The sequence below is a fragment of the Balaenoptera ricei genome, chromosome 8 (assembly GCF_028023285.1).
Source record: "Balaenoptera ricei isolate mBalRic1 chromosome 8, mBalRic1.hap2, whole genome shotgun sequence".
Classification (NCBI taxonomy): domain Eukaryota; kingdom Metazoa; phylum Chordata; class Mammalia; order Artiodactyla; family Balaenopteridae; genus Balaenoptera; species Balaenoptera ricei.
In genome coordinates this window covers 20,666,634-20,686,035 of record NC_082646.1, presented here as the reverse complement: position 1 = coordinate 20,686,035, position 19,402 = coordinate 20,666,634, and positions in this window count along the sequence as shown.

Here is a 19,402-nt window from a genome sequence, read left to right as displayed (position 1 = left end):
CACTAGAGAAGTTTTGGGGGATGATATAATTCTTGAGACATTTAAACTTCACACTCTTTAAATTATCTCCTTCTCTAACTTCTAGTCAGGACAGTGACCTTGATTTTTGTTTTCTTAGACCACAGGGATAGTGGAAAATCAAGGCATATAGACTTCCAAGCTCCAAGACTCAGCAGGATTCCAGGTTCTTCGGTCTGATGAGTCCTGCAGTTAGTGATAGATATTGATTTTTGTCTTCCAAACACATTTGTGTAATCAGAAAGGAGGTAATTTCATGATCCCATCCCTTCTCAAGAGGTCCTTCCAGGTTGGACAATTCCAAGGGCACCACTCATAAGTCACTAAATGTGCTATTTTTTGAGAACTTTAAAAAAAAATCTCTTCATTTTACCTAATGATGCTTGCTGTTCCCACTCCCCACCCCTAGGCTGCTAAGAATTACAATAGGCTTTGCCATCTGAAGCTTGCCTTGCTCTTTTTCAGGTTATAATATAATATATAATATAACAGGTTACTCTTGTTGAGGGGTCTAGATCACTACTCAAAGTAGATCACTACTCTAGATCACTTTGAGTAGTGAACTAGATCTGTGGGGGGGAGTTCATCCTTGACTCTACAACTTCTTTTCCCGGAAACTTTATGGTCCATTGTGTGTTGGGATACTGACTCACTAAGCTTCCCTCAGTGTAGGATCCATTCTCCTTTAACACAAGGAATCTAGCTCTAAGCTAGATTAGTGTGTCACTTGTAAACACACAGTGTCCTTACTAACTAAGACCCCTGGTATCCTACACTGAAGTTCCATAATTACAAGGGTGCCTGTATAGAGCCTTGTGTTTCCTTTAGAGAATCATAGGCACATATGTGGGTGTGCATGTGCACACACACACACACACACACACACAGAAAAGGTGAAGGGTAGGGGATTGGGCGCTGGGAGGAAACAAGTAAAATAAAAATAGGTACAAGTATCACCTGGTCTGTTCAATATGGAATCTGTGATCACTAGGCAACATGTGAACAGATGCTGTTTAAATCACAGAAGAAGCATGTTCTCAAGAAATTTACCAGATTTGCCAAGATTAGCACATCTGAAATAATAGCAAACTGTATAAGGCAGAATATAATTACGTGTTAAAATACGTGGAAGAGACTATACAATAAAGTGTTTTGGGATTCCATAGCATTGTCTTCCCTCTGTCCATCAAAAAGTAAACCAAAACAAGTATCACCACGAAAACAATGAAAACTTGCTGATTGGATTATGCCACACACCATCCCTGCTAGAGCTTTTTTTTTTTTAACTATCTTCTCTCTTTTTTTTCTTTTTTTTGTTTTAACCTAGCATCTAAGCATAACAAATGTAAAAAAAAAAAACCTAAATAGGAAAGTGGGAAAGCTGCCTCCCTATTTTAGAGCTTGACAAAGATGTGTTAGCTTTTACATTTTGAGCTCTGTAGGATGTCAGGCACTTTAGAGCCTGGGTGGCATCTATCTTTATGGTGCTACTTGCACAGACATTCTATTTGGATGTAATCATCCTTTGTTTCATTTATTATTTTTAAGGTCCCCAAGGTTCCCAAAGTTCCTTCTAAAGAGGCAGTATGTCTGCTAGTTTCACGTGTAGATCTGGGCGCTCCACTGCAGGGCAACGTGCTGCTGACTGTAGCATGGCCTCCTGTGTGAGCTTGTGTTCCTTTGTTCAGGCTTTGCAATGTGCCACCCGGCAGCTGCAAGCTCATCATTGCCTTTTCTTGGGCCCTCCAGGGACACAGCAGCGGGAGAGCACATTTCTTGTGGTCTCATGCCACTTGTCATCACCACCAGATGCTCTGAAATGCCTGCTCTTGTGAGGCAGTGGCTGCCTTTGCTGCTCAAGGGAGTCACCTGGAGAAGCTTTAAAAAACACCAAGGCCTGAGACCCACTCCAGAGATTCTGATTTAATGGGTCACAGTGCAGTGTAGCCTGGGATCCCTGGATAATTCTAACATACAACCAAGGTTAAGCGGCATGGGAGGTGTAGGGTTGAGACTGTTTGTATTGTGGGAATTAAAATGTAGGTGAGGCTAAAATAGGAGAACTTTAAAATAAATCATGTGCCAGAACGTGCACATTCAAATCAGCATATTTCTCTTGGAATTGTCTTTAGGGCCTACGTCACATTCTCTTAAACCTCTGCTGTGGGGACCACACCTTGTGCGTGGAAGTTGGTGATGAGCCTTGGCAATAGCCATGTGAATGAATGGAGGTGCCACTGAATTATTTTTAAATCCAATAATAGGAATGATTATGACACGGTGAGACTGGTTTGTTTCACTACATTCTCCATCGACCTGCTAGAATTATCTTAAAAGTACATAAATTGGATTGCATAATTCCTTTCCTTAGGACCCTTCAGTGGCTTTCCTTTGGAACTAAATCCAAAGTTCTTGTCAAGCCCTTCACAGCCATGTGGCTCCTTCCCGCCACCCCCAACACATGTCAGCCACGCAGGCCTCCTTTCTGCTTCTTGAACTCACCAAATATATGCCCACCTCAGGCCTTTGAACTTGCTGTTCCCTTGTGTGGAAGGCTCATTTCCTCAAACCTCCAAGCGAGTTCCTTCTTGTTATTCAAGCCTCAGTGCAGATGTCAAATCTTCAGAGAAGCTCTCCTTCTCACCCTGTCTGCTCTAGTCACTCCACCATGGTATCAGTTTTATTGTTTTCGTAGCACCTACTGCTCTCTGAAATTCATTTGTTTACTGGTACATCTGTTTGTTGTCTATCTCCACAAACCCCAGAATGTAAGTTCCACGAGAGTGGGGTCTGGTTTGTGCTGTCCAATCTCATATCCCTAAGGCTTACAATAGTGAGTACCTGGTACATATCAGGCACGCAGTGATTACTGTTGGAACGAAGGAAGACAGAAAGAAAGGAAGAAGGAAGGAGAATGTATAGGAAGGTAACACGTAGTTGGTAATCTCTTCCCATCCCCAGTTTTCCAGATATGTGCTCATCTGTCTGCTGGTGCAGTTAACCTTGCTCCTCCCGGGAACTGGGAACCAATGGAATCTGGATGCCAATATCTCCATAGTCTTAATTTGCTCCTTTTTTTAGAGCTGGCACCTAACTGTTTTAGTGACATTTCCAGCAGAAGCCTTCATGGGTGGAAGCCAGGATCTCTATGATCATTGGGAGAAGCAGGAACTATCAGCAAATCTTGGTCAAGTTCAAACATTAGACCTGGTAGTACTGAAACATCTCAAGAGTCCATGTAGGTTATTGAGACTTTATATGTCCTACATCTATGCAAGGTTTCTTAAAATAGGAAAAAATAGGAATAGGAAAAAAAAAAAAAAAGAATCCTGTGTATAGAGTATATGCTGCAGGAATACATCACGACAGTTACATTTTTCAAGTGCCTACTAGGTGCCAGATCTGAGCCAGCTTCCTAACATACACTCTGAGGCTTAGAGGACTGGAGAAGGACTTGGAGAAAGAAGAGTCCACACAGTTCTTACCTCACCCAGGCAGTGATTCGAAATCACATTCACAAGGAGGACCAGCAACTGCTACAGATAAAAGAGGCCCCAAATGAAATAGTACAAAGGTCACATGTGCACAGTGCAGTTTGTAACTTCAGTCCTCTCTCTCTCATATGGACAGTCTTGAAGAACACGAGTTAGCTGCAAGAAACATTATGGACCCTCACTTGAGTGGGAGAGCAAGCCATCTTCTGGGACTTCTAATGGTGAGGTTCTGTTCCCATATTTTCCGAATAAGACACGGAACAAATTTTCTAATTCAGTAGCCAGAACCCCTGGTGTAATCTGGAGTCTACTTTTCAAATGCTGGTACTTATGAATATTTAGATTTTTTTCATGTCAGTGTGATTCTACCTGAGAATCTTGAATACCCTACCTGCCCAGATGATTTGCTAGGTCCTTCTGTGATAACATTAAAAAAATCTTACTGCTTTGCATGAAAAACAGCATGGCATTGTATACCAGGTGGGAACAATGGAATACCAGGCTCCGTATGTCTGAAGAATCATCTTCTGCCTAAAAGTATTTTCCCACCTCCTCAATTTCCCCTCGGGTTCTTTATTCCTGCTGGAAGAGGGGGTGGAGTGGGGGTTGTAGCAATATTTTTTGGTCTATTTGCTGCTTTCTGTTCTTGTCATCTCTGCTTCTCCATATGCTTTTATCAAGGACTGGAGATGCACATGGGAGAACTAAATGATGTGATTTTAAGTGTCCTGGGAAGGACAATCTGCCAAGCACAGATTGCTATCAGCCCTGTTTATCATGGGGGCCTGTATTACACCATTGGTTAGTGTTCCTTTGGGGTTCGCTTGTGACTTAACTTACCATATAACCCAAAACCTGCACATGGAGGAAATGGGAGTGACGAGGGGGAGAAGGAAGTAAGGAGGGATGGTTGGTAAATGAGATGTTGCCCTTGGAAGAGGTATGGTAGAACAATCAAAGAAAACTAAGAGTCTAAGATAGGAGACAAGGATCCAGAAAGGGAAAAGAGAAAGATGTTAAGCATCAGCTCCTGGGACTATACCAAGTCCTCATATATGGACTGTCTTTTCTCCTTGGGGAAGCTTCTCTTTCTCAACCCACCATTGACTGTTCTTATTCAGTGCTCTGTTCTTGATCCTATTCTCATCTCCCTCTAAATGCTTTCCCAAGGTGATCTTATCCATACCTGTGGCTTCCATTATTACTTGCATGTTGATGACTTTTAAAACTCAATCCCCAGTTCAGATGCTCATTCCTGAACAGCTCCTACTAGATGTCCCAGAGCCACTTCAAATCCAACAGGTACAAATGCAAATTCTATTTCTCTCCCTTGCTCCTGCCCTCTACCTGTACCTCCCAAGCAAACCTGTTTCTTCTGTCTTATTTTCCACCTCTATGAAGAGCACCAACCTATAACCAGGAGGCCACACCTAAGCGGATGTCACCCTCATCGAGTCCTAGAGACTTTACCTTTTCATGTCTTCCCCCATGTCACCAATTTTATTGCCACTACCTAAGGTGAGCCCTCCCCATTTCTTACCTGGAATCCTGGTAATTTCACCTCTGTTTCCACCTCTCCAATCCATGATAATGCTTTCTTATGACCTCATGCTTTGCACAGGCTCTCACCCACTGAAATAAGCATCATTTTACCAACTATCATTTATTGACATTTTACTATTTTCCATAAATTGTCTTCAATTCTCATAATAATCCTGCAAAGTACCTGTTGTTATTCAGGCAGTAAACAATACATCTTATATTTGCATCCAGGGATTGTTAATTCCAAAGCTTAGCTCTTTCACTGTTATTCTTCCAGCATTTTCTCCACACCCTCAACCATTCACTCTGCCTCCTATTTTTCATCAATTCCTTCTCATTTTCAGTATTTTAGTTGGGAGTCAGCTTCTCCAAGTCACCCTTTTTGAATACACATTCAACATGTCACAATCTATTTTATGTGCCTCTTTGAGACTTTCATTCCATTCCCTGTTACCCTCCAAGAATGTGAATACCATGAAGTTAGAGACTGTCCATATATATCATTTTTTTTAGTCCTCTCTCTATCCATATCTGCCTTCTTCTGAAAGGGATTTAGGGCTATCAGGGTAAATATTGAGTCATTTATCTTTTTTTTTTTTAAATTTATTTTTTATTTTATTTTATTTTTTTAACATCTTTATTGGAGTATAATTGCTTTACAATGGTGTGTTAGTTTCTGCTTTATAACAAACTGAATCAGTTATACATATACATATGTCCCCATATCTCTTCCCTCTTGTATCTCCCTCCCTCCCACACTCCCTATCCCACCTCTCTAGGTGGTCACACAGACCCGAGCTGATCTCCCTGTGCTATGCGACTGCTTCCCACTAGCTATCTATTTTATGTTTGGTAGTGTATATATGTCCATGCCACTCTCTCACTTTGTCCCAGCTTACGCTTCCCCCTCCCTGTATCCTCAAGTCCGTTCTCTAGTAGGTATGCATCTTTATTCCCGTCTTGCCCCTTGGTTCTTCTTGACCATTTCTTTTTTTTTTTTTTTTTTTTTAGATTCCATATTTCCACTACTAGAACAGCTCCTGATACATAAAATGTGCCAGGTAAAGTTTTATGAATGAGTGAACAATATCAATAAAACTCTGTGAAGTAAGAGCCAGGATTAGTAAAAGCTTCATTTCAGTGAAGAGGAAAATGAACCTTGGGCAGGTTGGATGGGTCTGCTCAGGGACCCTCATCACTTAGTGACAAAATCAGGACCTGAATATTTGTCTCCTAGTCCGGTAGGAGTAGGGGACAAACTAGCACCACAACTTTTATGGTTTTTGTTGCTTTTACACCTTTGCTTCATTTCTCTTCAGTGGTCTGCTTCTCTTTTTTTTTACCTCCTTTTCTATCAAGTCACTCTCTGAAAAGAGGCCTAGGGTTACTCTTATACCTCTTCCACACCTCAATGCACACAAACATGCATAAATTTATGTTTTCCTCCAACTCTACTCTCATTTGGCAGTTTGCTCACCTCTTCACCTCCATCTAGAAATGGGGTTCTTTTCCAATAAGGCAATAATGTAAGTCTAGCTTTTCAATTCTTCCAACTAAACATCATCTTTGCCCATTTAAGTGCCTTACATCTTACCTCTCCATGACAGACCACATGGATTTCCATTCAATCAACAGCAGAGATCATCAGCTCTTTAAGAAGTGCTATTGGTCTCAATTACAAATTGACTGATGTTCAACTCTTGTCAAAAGCTTGATGGAAGCAGCTGATATTTGACAACGTCCAAGAGATTGATGAAATATTAGCTCTTTCTTATTTTCCAAAATTCATCCCTTTATCCAATCAAGCAAGGGGAAATCAAGCAAGAAGAACCTCTCAGGTGCTTCTTCTATTAATAAGGATAATCATAATACCTACCTTATATGGTTATTGTGAAGGTTCAATGAGTTAAACCACATAAATGCTTGCAATGCCTCGAATAGATTTACATTTGTGAGACTGCAGTTCTCTTTGCTCTAGGCTTTCATAAAGAATTGAAAGCTGTATTTGAAAAAAATCTGAATTTTGTAAAATGGAAACTGCCAATGAGAACATTGTTATTCAAATTTCCTTTTGTGAAGAATGGTAGGGAAAAATCTTTCACATCTCAAAACAGAAAAGAGTTTGTTTTTCCTATGAAATCTGATGTTTCCTTCTAGCAAGTAAGATATACTTGAACAGAGCTCATCGTTTTTCCATCTCTGCTTTAGAAACTAAGAGGTATAGAGCTGGGTTTTATGTTCAGACAGAACTTTCCTACTATCATCTTTCCTCTTTCTGTTATTTGCCTTTTATATTTTCATTTTTAATGATATTAATCTAATTATAATCTGTCTCAAATAGCTTTTTGAAATCCTACAGAATCAATTTCTAAATAAACAAATAAATGAATGTATTAGGCACAGAAAAAACACCTTATCAGTCTTTAATCACACATCAATGTTTACATTAACAGTGATGGACCCTACATTTAGAGAAAGGTGAACTGTGGTAGGGAGAATTCTAAGATGGTCCCTAAAATCCAACCCCCACTCCATGGATACACTTGCTCTGTATAATTTCCTCCCCTTGTGTAAGTGGAATGTGTGAAAATACTGGGATTTCTCTCTCCATGATCAGGTTTGTAATCAGTTGACTTTTACTTAGTCAAAAGGGGAGTTAACCTGGGCAGGTCTGACTTGAATAGGTGAAACTTTTAAAATAAAGGGAAGTGTCAGTGTCCTGCTAACCTCAGGGAAGAAAGCAAACAGCATATTGCAAACTTCTTATCACAGAGGCCATGTGGCTGGGACCTGAGAGTGATCTCTTTTTTTTTTTTTCTTTTTCTTCTTTTTTTCTGCACCACGTGGCATGGGGAACTTCCCTGACCAGGGACCAAACCCACGCCCCCTGCAGTGGAAGCATGGAGTCTTAACCACTGGACCACCGGGGAAGTCCAAGAGGGATCTCTAGGTGCTGAAAGCGACCCCTGGCTGACAGCCATCAAAAAAAGGGGGACTTTAGTCCTAAAACTACAAGGAAATGGATTCTGCCAAAAACCTGACTGCATTTGGAAAAAGACTTTGAGCTCCAGGTGGGTATTTAGCCAATCTGACACCCTGATTTCAACCATGTGAGACCCTGAACAAAGAATCTAGTTATGCTGTGCCTGGACTTCTGACATACAGATATTGTAAGATAACAAATAGGTATTGTTTTAAGTCACTAAGTCTGTAGTAATTTGTTATGCAGCCAAAGAAAACGAATTCATGTTTCTAATAAACTAAAATTAAAGTTCTAAACAATTTTGAAAGTATAAACACATGGTATTATCAATTCATTGTTGAGGCAGCCTCAATTCTATTTCCCATGGGATGCTAATAGGTAATATCCGGGGTGGGGGAGGGAGCTGTATCACATTTTCTAACCTGTTGTAAGTTATATACTTGTATACACATACACACACACACACACACACATACACACACACACACTCTGCTGTAGTTATGCATCACCACTTCCACTGTAATGTCTGTTAGAAGTGAGTCATTATATTGGCCTATAGGTTCAAGGGGAAGAAAATTAGATTTCATCTTTTGTATGGGAGGAGTATCAAATAATTTTCAGACATGTTTTAAACACTTCACATCTCCTACCACCACTTATTTAGAATGGGACCATGTTCTTTGTAAATTCTATGTAATGTTATCACGTGCAGCTTTGTGTAACTACCTTTATGATTGAGATAGAGAACTATATGATCACCACAGGGCTCTGTGGTTCTTTATAGCCACACTACCCTCTCCCTCCTAATCCCTGACCTCTGGCAACCACTAATCTCTCTTTTACCTCTATAATTATGTTATTTCAAGGATATTAAATAAATTGAATCATGTAGTATATAACATTTTGAGCATTGCTTTTTTCATTTAGCATTATTTCCTAGAAGTCCATCCAAGTTATATGTATCAATAGTTCATTCTTTTTTGTTGCTGTATGATATTCCAAGATATGGATTTACCACAATTAGTTTAACCACTTATCCATTGCAGGCCATTTGGGTTGCTTCCAATTTTTGGTTATTATGAATAGAGCTGTTAAAAACATTCATTTACAGGTTTTTTTTTATGAACATAAGTTTTCATTTCACTGGGATAAATGCCTAAGAGGCACTTGTTCACAAACTATTTTCCAGAGTGGCTGTACCATTTTGTACTCCCAGCAGCAATGTATGAGTGATCCACTTTTTGTGCATGTTTGCCAGCACTTGGTGTTATAACTATTTTTTATCTTATCCATTATGACACTTTTGTAGTGATATCTCATGGTTTTAATTTGCATTTCCTAATGGCTAATGATGTTGAATATCTTAGTGTGATTATTTGCCTTTGGCATATTCTCTTCATTAAGATGTCTGTTCCTGTCTTTGTTCATTTTCTAATTGTTTTGGGGTTTTTTTGCTGTTAAGTTTTGACATTTCTTGATATATTCTAGACACAAGTTCTTTGTCAGATATGTGATTTGCAAATATTTTCTCCCAGTCTATAGCTCATCTTTTCTTTCTCATAACGATATATTGCAGAGCAAAAATTTTTAATTTTGGTGAGGTACAATATGTTGATTTTTCCTTCAAGAATTGCATATTTGATGTCAAGTCTAGGAACTCTTAACCAAGTCCTATATCTTGAAGATTTTCTATGTTTTTTTCTAAAAATTTTGTAGTTTATAGTTTTATAACTATAGTCAATACTTGTTTCATGACTTAACACATAAATTATTTTGATAAATGTTTCATAACCACTTGAGAGGACTGTTATTTTACTCAGCTGAGCTCTTCAGATCTTTTATACCCTTATTGATTTTTTTGTCTGCTATTTCTATCACTAACTGAGAGAAGTGTGGTAAAACCTACAAAAATGATTGTGTATTTTTCTATTTCCTATTTTACTCTGTCAACTTTGCTTTGTAAATTTTGAAACTATGTCATCAGAAAAGTACAAATTTATTGATACTATACATTGCTAATGACTTAATCTGTGAACCATTATGAAATATACTACTTTATTTCTCATAATACTTCTTACTTAAAGTCTATTTTGTTTGATATTAATATATTTACATCAGCTTTCCTTTGATGAGTGTTTGCATGGTGTATCTTCTTTTATTTTCAACTTTTTTTGTGTCCTTAGGTTTAAGGTGTATAGCCTGTAAAGTAGCATATGGTTCTTTTTTTTTTTTTTATGTCAGTCCAACAATTGTCTTTTAATTAGAGTGTGTAGTTGTCTACATTTAATATAATTCCTTGTATAATCGGGTTTAAGTCTACCACCTTGCTATTTGTTTTTTTGTGTGCCTCATTTATTTTCTTTCTTATAATTTTTTTTTGACATTTTATGGACTAATCAAATATTTGTATTATTGTATACTTTTATTTACTCCTTAGTAACAACTTCTTTTAATAGTTACTCTGTTTTACTTTTTACTATCTACCTTAAATTAATATTTTAATCATTTCCTTAGCAATCTAATAATCTTATAACAATTTAACTCCATTTGCCCTGTTTTTTTATTACAATGTTATAAATATGATATTTTGTTGTAAACAATCAATATTACTTTATAATTTCCACATAATTACCCTTTCTAGTGCTTTTAATTCTTTCCTGCAGCTCTGAGCTTCCATATGTTTCATTTTTCTTCAACCTGGAGAATTTCCCTTGGTATTTCTTGTAATGTGGATATTCAAAGAATTCTTTCAGCTCTTGTTCATCTGAAAATATCTTGATTTTTTTCATTTTTAAAGATTTTTCTTTACTGGATATAGAATTGTCTTTTGCATTTCATGGTTTCTATTTCACAGTCAAAATAAATCTTATTGTTGCTGCTTTGAGGACTAATGTCTTTTTTTCTCTTAAAACCTTGTTTCTTTGCTTTGAATTTCACAGCATGACTACTATATGCTTAGGTATGGTTCTTTTTGCATTTACAATTGAACCTTGAAAAACATGAGGGTTAATCTGCAAATAACTTATAGTCAGCCCTCTGTGTCCATGGTTCCTCCACATCCACAGATTCAACCAACCATGTATTGTGTAGTACTGTAGTGTTTACTATCGAAAAATATCTGCATATAAGTGGATCCATGCAGTTCAAACCCTCATTGTTCAAGGATCAACTGTGTTTAGCTTGAAATTCCCTGAGATTCTTAAATTTGTGTGTTGAAGTTTTTCATTAATTGTTGGGAAAAAAATCATGATTATCCATGTGAATATTGCTCCCCCACCAACTCTTAATTTTCTTTCCTCTCTTTCTGGGACTTCATTTGCTTATATGTTGGATATTTTCCCATGTCATCTCACGTAGCTCTTATATTCTTTATTCCCATTCTTTTCCTTCTCTGTGCTTCAGTTTGGATTGACCTGTCTTTAAGTTCACTTATTATATATTCTGCTTATAAACCTATCAAATGAGTCTTAATTTCAGATATTATATTTTGCAATTCTAAAACATCCATTTGTCCCATTTTATAGATTTTCATTCTTTGTTGAAATTCATCTTTTCATCATATTTGCCCATATTTTCTTCTAATTTCTTTAAGAAATTGGATATAATTAGACTGAAATCCTTATCTACTAACTTTGTTATCAGAAATAGCCATGAGTCTGCTTGTAATTATTATTTCCTCATGAATATTAATTACATTTCCCTGTTTCGTCCTATGTCTACTAAACTCTATGTTGTATTTCATATATAAAGAAACTGTAGAGGTGCCAGATGGCATTTTTCCACTGGGAAAGTTGCTCCTTTCCCCCATTATGGAGTAGAAGCTAGAGGCTGATTTCCTCAGTCTAATCAGTGATTGAGTTGTGTTAAGACTGGTTTGCAGGTTGAAAAAGACTGCCTCTATCTCTGGTTCTTCCCTGTTCTACCAAATGTGTCTCTCTTTTTTGGGGGGTTGGGGGACTGAGAACCTGGCAATTCTCTAGATGTGAAAGCAGTGGGAAAGAAGACTCTGTCCTTCAGAGGGTTTGATCTATGCCTTTTGACTCCCTGCCCAATGTCACTTCCAACTTCAGCAAAATTCTTGAGGAGAAGACAGCAGTATGTTTGAAGCAGGAATCGTTCCTTAAGTGAAACTTTGTTTCCTAAAGACTCTGAGACTGCAGGAGATTTGAATCTGCCTTACAGATTCTGAAAACATTCCAAATAGACTCAAAACTTAGTTAAAATACTCTGGAGAAACAAGTTGGGTACTTACAGTTCCTGAAGCTTCCAAATCCATGACTACTAAAAGGGTTTACTGGTTTATTTTCCTTCTAGTAGATTCCCTCTTCATGGACTAAAGCTGATCCTCAGCTCATACCCAGAATCAGCAAACCTAGTAATGGAAGGAAATGGCTGATGAAGGACTGTTCACATTAGAAGGACTCTTCTCTCTTAGGAATTTTAGTTTATTGAATATTTTTTGTTGCTATTGCTCTTGAATGTCTTTAAAAATACCTTTTCTTTTTCAAATAGTCTGAATCATCTTTTATTTCTTGCATAGAAATGGTGATATGCCATAATCCACATTTTATTCACATGTGAAAATCCTATATATTTCTTTTTAAAACATTTTTCTTCAACTAATACTGAACATGCTATTCACCATCAGGTACTTTAAAGAATATAGTATAGTATTCCTATCATATTTGCAAGATTTATCTTATCAATATTTTCCTAATGACATTTATGTTGTTTAATAGTTTTACTACTAAAAATAATGCTTCACTATATAGCCTAACATGTAAGTTTGTACCCATTTTTGGATACTTCCTAGTGATAAAGCTTCTAAGACATAAATTGTGGGGTTTCAGGTGGGAAAAAAATAAAGTTTTTGATGTATATGTATTAATTCATCAAACATATAATAAGTGCCTACTGTGTGCCAGATATTCTTATGGACAATTGATATACACATGATCAAAACAGAAAATAATTCCTGCCTTGATGGAGTTTGCATTCTGGTGACAGAGAAAGTAAATACATAAACATAACCTACAATAAATTAAACAGTATATTAGAAGGTGTTAAGTGCTATGGAGAAAAGAACCAGAACATGGTAAGCGTAAACAGAAGTGCTTGTGGGACGGAGGAAAGTTGCAGTTTCAATGGATAAGAAATCTGCTGCCATCCTTCTCTCTGTTCCTTTTTATATAACATATCTTTTTTGGGGGAGGGGGCTTTTTGTTTTTTCGCTTGTTTCATGTGTGAGTTTCTCTTTAATCACTGGTTGTCGGTAATTTGATGATGATGTATCTTAATAAAGTTTTCTTCATATTTCTTGTGCTTGGGTTTTGTTCAGATTTTTAATCTAAGTATTTATGACTTTTATCAAAGAGTTTTTTTAGCCATTACTTTCTCAAATATTTATTTCTTCCCTCTCCTTTCTCTCCTTCAGAGATTCCAGTTGCACTTTATTAGGCCACTTGAAGTTGTCTCACAGCTCACTGAGTGCTTGCTACTTTTTTTCCAGTGTCTTTTCTGTCTGTGTTTCAGTTTGCCTAGTTTATATTGCTATGTCTTTAAGTTTCCCAGTCTTTTCTTCTGTGGGGCAAAATCTAGTGTTAATCTACCTGAGTGTATTTTTCAGTGCAGACATTATATTTTTGAATTCTAGAGGTTCAGTTTGGGTATTTTTTATGTCTTCCATATCTCAAATTAACATACTCAATCTTTCTTCCAGCTTCTTGAACATATGTAGCACAGTTCTAATAAGTGTTTTGATGTCCTTGCATACTAATTATGTCATCTTTGTCATTTCTGGTTGGTATCAATTTACTGATCTTCTCACTTTGAGTTACATTTTTCTGCTTCTTTTCATGGCTAAGTAATTTTTTATTTGAGGCTAGACATTATGAACTTTAGATATTGGATACTCTTTGTTCTTATAAATGTCCTTGTTGTAGTTCCATGATGCAGTTAATTTTCCTTGAAACAGTTCAGTCCTTTCTGGTAATGATTTTAAATGTGGAGCAGAGCTCATTTAAGCTAGGGTTAATTTTCCTCTCCCACTGATGCAAAATCGTTTTCGCTTACTCTATATGTGATAGTTAATTATATGTGTCAACTTGATTAGGGATATCCAGATAGCTGGTAAAACGTGATTTCTGGGTGTGTCTGTGAGGATGTTTCTGAAAGAGATTAGCATTTGAATTGGTTGACTGAATAAAGATCACTCTCAGCAATGTGAGTGGGGACCACCACCTATTCCATTGAGGACATGAATAAAACAAAAAGGTAGAAGAAGGGCAAATTTGCTCTTTTTGCTTGAGCTGGTACATACATCTTCTCCCATGCTAGGACATGAGTGCTCCTGGTTCTTGGGCCTTCAGACTTGGACCATGATTTACACTATTTGCCCTCTAATTCTCCAGTTTTTGGACTTAGACTGAATTACACCACTGGCTTTCTTGATTCCCCAGCTTGCAGATTGCAGATCTTGGGACTTCTCAGATTCCATAATTGTGTAAGCCAGTTCCTATAATAAATTATTTTGTGTGTTTTACTCTCAAGTCTTGGGTTGTCTCTTTGCACACATGTGCTGATAAGTACTCAGCTGAAGATTCAAAGAAGATTCTTTATAGATGTCTGGAGTTCTCTCTCTGTGCAGTTCTCTTCTCTTCAATATGATGTTTTGTGAAGTCTAGCCTCCTTTGTTTCCCAGCTTCCCAACTCTGTCTTTTCAACTCAGAGAGCTTGCTGGAATCTTCGTTTCCCCCTCCCTGTGCTACTGCATGTGAATTCTCTCCAGGCAGTAAGTCGGTGTAATCATAGGGCTCACTTATTTTATTTCCTAACTCTCAGAGATCATTATACTTTGTTTCTTTATGTCCAATATCTTGAAAACTGTCTTTTTATATTTTTTTCCCAGTTTTAAAGTTATTTCTTTTGGTAGGGTAAACCTAGTCCCTGTTTCTCTATCTTGGTCGATGCTGGGAGTCTTGTCAAACAATTTTATTTAGAAAATATTTACAAACATTGTCTTTTTAAATTCGATTCCACTACAGACAAGTGATTCTTCCTTTCTACATTCTAATAATTATAACTAGCATAAAAATGTACTTAGTAATTAATGTTACACAGGGCTCCTCCCAAGTCACTTAAAATCTAATTTCATTTAGTCTAATTGGTTCCCAAAAAAGAGTAAACATTCTTCAATGAACAGTTTTCTCCAGGAAACCTGCTTCTTAAGGATTCATAGGATCATAGCATTTTATTACTAGAAGATTCATTTGAATTTGCTTTTGGCCAGTCTTATTTTATGATGATGATACTGAGGCCCATACTGCAGAGATGCTTTGACAAAAAACATCAGTGACAGACATCTGGCCAAAGTAAATGATAGATATATTGTACTAGCAGGCCCAGCTTATGATTGGGTTATATTTAATTTTTAATTTAAGTGGTTGTGAGGCAGGATATATTTTCCATAGAAACAATGCAGTGAATTTGAGTCTATATTGTTAACATTGTATTATGAACACAGACAGGTACACTTTAGGTTAAATAGGTTTTTGTAAACTGATATTTGAATCAGTCACTGATGCTACTAGAGAAAAATGTATTTGGGTTCTAAATCAGAATACAAAGCCATCATCTGCCCTTTCTGGCTTCTGTAGGTTCTGTCAGTGGTTTTAGTTGATAGAAGTGCCATTTAAGCATTTTTTTTTAACAGCAAATTGTTAACTCGCTCTATTTCTTAATCAACATTAAAAAACTCTACCTTGAGTGAAAAAAAGCACATTTTCTTGAGAAGACACAGGGTGTTTGGATTTAGACTGAGTAGGTCTTTCTAAGAGAAATTTATCTACATTTCTATTTGGTATTCAATGTTTATATGTTGGAGATATCCTTTATCTGTCAGGATGAATTTACCCCTAGACTCTCTGGCTTGCATTTTCTTTGTGCTTAGTTCTATATCAGGTGTTATAGGGAATGAAATGAAGAAAACAAAATAATCTCATCAAACAGTTATAATTCTAGGAATTTATTCTAATGAGAGTATTAGAAAAATATGAAAAGGCATCTGTATAAAGTTGTTTATCTCAGCATTGTTTCTAATAACAAAGTTAGAAGCAATTGAATGCCCATCAGTGGGAGATTAACTAAATAAATCATTGCCTATCCATACAATTGTAAACTTCACAGTCATTATAAATGATGATATAATGCTATATTTATCAGTATGAAAAGATATCCATAAATAATTACTAAAAGAAGATTCAAACAAAATAAAAAGAAGGTTAAAAACAGCTTTTATTATGTGAACCAATTTATTTAAAATTTTATGTAGGCATACATATGTATGCATGTGTGTAAAGGGTGAGTTGTCTATAAACATATTAAAATGTTAGTATGGTTATTTCTTTGGTTGATGGGACATTGTTTGAATTTAATTCCTTCTTCATATTTTATTTTATTTATAAGTTTTACTACAAATTGTACAATAAGACATTTCATTTTGAAAATAAGTTAAGAGAATCCATGCCCTGTGAGAATTCAGTGTAGAGAGTCAAAAACAATCAGCAAAGAATATGACAACGTACAAATAAATATATCTTACCAGACATAGAGCAGTAAGAGCTGAGAAAAGAGGAAATATATGTGAGTTTTATGGAGGAGCTAGGACGGGACCTGGGCTTTGGGAGAAAACAGAGAGATTGGGTAGGAAGAAAGAGAAAGGAGAGCCTTTCAGGCAGAGTGCACAGTATGAGTAAGAAAGGAAGGTCTGGTTTGGTGAGCTGACAATAGGTAGTGGTAGAAACACAATTGTATAGGAAATTTCGATTCAAAGTAGTTTCTAAAATTTGCAAAAACCACAGCAAGTACACTTGATCATCTTATCTATTTTTGGTTATTTTTTTAAATTGAAGTATAGGTGATTTACAATATGATATTAATTCCAGGTGTACACCACAGTGATTCAATATTTTTATAGATTATACTCCATTTAAAGTTATTATAAAACAATGGCTATATTTCCCTCTGCTGTACAATATATCTTTGTTGCCTATCTATTTTATACATAGTAGTTGGTATCACTTAATCTATATTCCTATGCTCCCCCTCCCCAATTCCCTCTCCCCACTGTTAACCAATAGCTTGTTCTCTACATCTGAGTCTGTTTCTGTTTTGTTACATGCATTTAATTGTTTTATTTTTTAGATTCCACATATAAGTCATAACATAGGATATTTGTTTTCCTCTGTCTGACTTATTTCAAAGCATAATACTCTCTAGGTCCATCCATGATACTCTCTAGGTCCATCCAATATGGCTGAGTAATATTCCATTGTGTGTGTTTTTGTGTGTGTGTGTGTATAGATATATACCACATCTTCTTTATCCATTCATCTGTTGATGGACACTTAGGTTTCTTCCATATCTTGGCTATTGCAAATAATGCTGCTATGAATATTGGGGTTCATGTATCTTTTCAAATTAGTGTTTTTATTTTCTTCGAATATATACCCAGGAGTGGAATTTCTGGGTCGTATTGTAGTTCTATTTTTAGTTTTTCGAGGAACCCCCATCCTGTTTTCCATAGTGTCTGCACCAATTTACATTCCCACCAACACCCTTGCCAACATTTGTTATTTGTGTTCTTTTTGATGATAGGTGTGAGGTGATATCTCATTGTGATTTTGATTTGCACTTCTCTGATGATTAGTGACGCTGAGCATCTTTTCATGCGCCTGTTGGTCATATGCATGTCCTCTTTGGAAAAATGTCTAATCAGGTGTTCTACCCATTTTTAAATTGGGTTGTTTATTTTTTTGATATTGAGTTGTATGAGCTGTTTTGTGTTTTTTTTTCCCACTGTGTTGACATTTGCACTGATGGTACAAAATTAAAGGTGGATAAAAGCACTGGTGGCTTAGCATGAATCAAGGCAGTGACACAAAATTTTAGAGATATTTTTTCACTGCCACAAATTCACATTAAAAAATCTGTTTTACTGAAGAATGTTCTCAATGAAGCAGTATAAAGTATTAATTTTATTAAATCTTGAACTTTGAGTGTATATTATTTTTAATATTCTGGGTGATGAAGTGGGATGTATACATAAAGCACTCTGCTATGTATTGAAGTACAGTGCTCATTTTGAGAAAAAGCACTTGTGCAATTGTTTGAGTTGTGACCTAACTAGACTTTTTTTTTTTTTTTGTGGAACAACATTTTTTTCTTGAAAGTGTGACTGCCAGGCAAATTACGGTTATTTAGACTTGGTTATTTGACAGACATTTTTAAAAAAAATGAACAAAGTAAGTCTTTAAGTCTTTCCTTTCAAGGAAGACAACTGACAAATAGTTTTGTTTGTGGTCAATGATAAAATTTCAGCTTTCACATGAAAATTAAAATTGTAGAAAACTTTCATCTGCTACTGTGAGTTTGGCTGCTTCTTCGTACTTAAAGACTTTTCTGAAAGGATGAGGGGAGACATTAAAAAAGTAATTTTTTTGATAGTGAATAATAAAATGTAGTCAACATTTGGAAAAGTGGCATAACTCAGCATACAAACATTTTCCGAATGACCAATACATGATGTTACAAAATCATGTGTGTGCAAAAGATCCATTCATTGTGCAAGACAAACCAATAGATTTTAATGGAACAGAGTAGGATAAGTTCAATGATATGTTTCAGATTCCACACTGCAATTAACCTGTAAGACACCATTACTTGTTCAGTTTTGGTATAGTATCAAAGAAGACCTATCCACAGTTCTCTGAAAAAAAATATTAAAATATTACTCCATTTTCCAACTACACATTTGTGTAAGACAGTTTTTCTTCATATCCTTCAACTAGAACAGTATATCCTAAAAATTGAATATAGAAGCAGACTTGAGAATCCGGATGTCTTCTTCTTTTAAGTCAGAGTAAAGAGATTTGCAAAATGAAACATAAGATCACTTTTCTCAATAATTTTTTGTTAGGGATAATATAGCTATTTTTTTATAAAAAATTTTAACATGTAATGGATTTAATTATTATTATTTTAAGTGAATAAATAAATATTTTAAAAAGACAAGTTTTAGCTTCTAACATAGTAAATATCAATAGATGTAATCCACATAAACAAACTTTCTTTGGGGTGCTCCATAATTAAGACTGAAACGGGCCCTGAAACCTCAAAGTTTGTGAATTGCTTGCCTAGGTCATTCTGTGCTTCTTGACTCTTAATTTTCCCTGTGACCTATGGCTCCTATCCAGGATTGATTCTGTGCTGCTTACTGAACGAACTCCAGGCATCCATATGGTGGTCTTGATCCAGTGACAGCCTCAAACATTCCTTGAGGTACCACCTCTTACCCCCTCACCTTCCT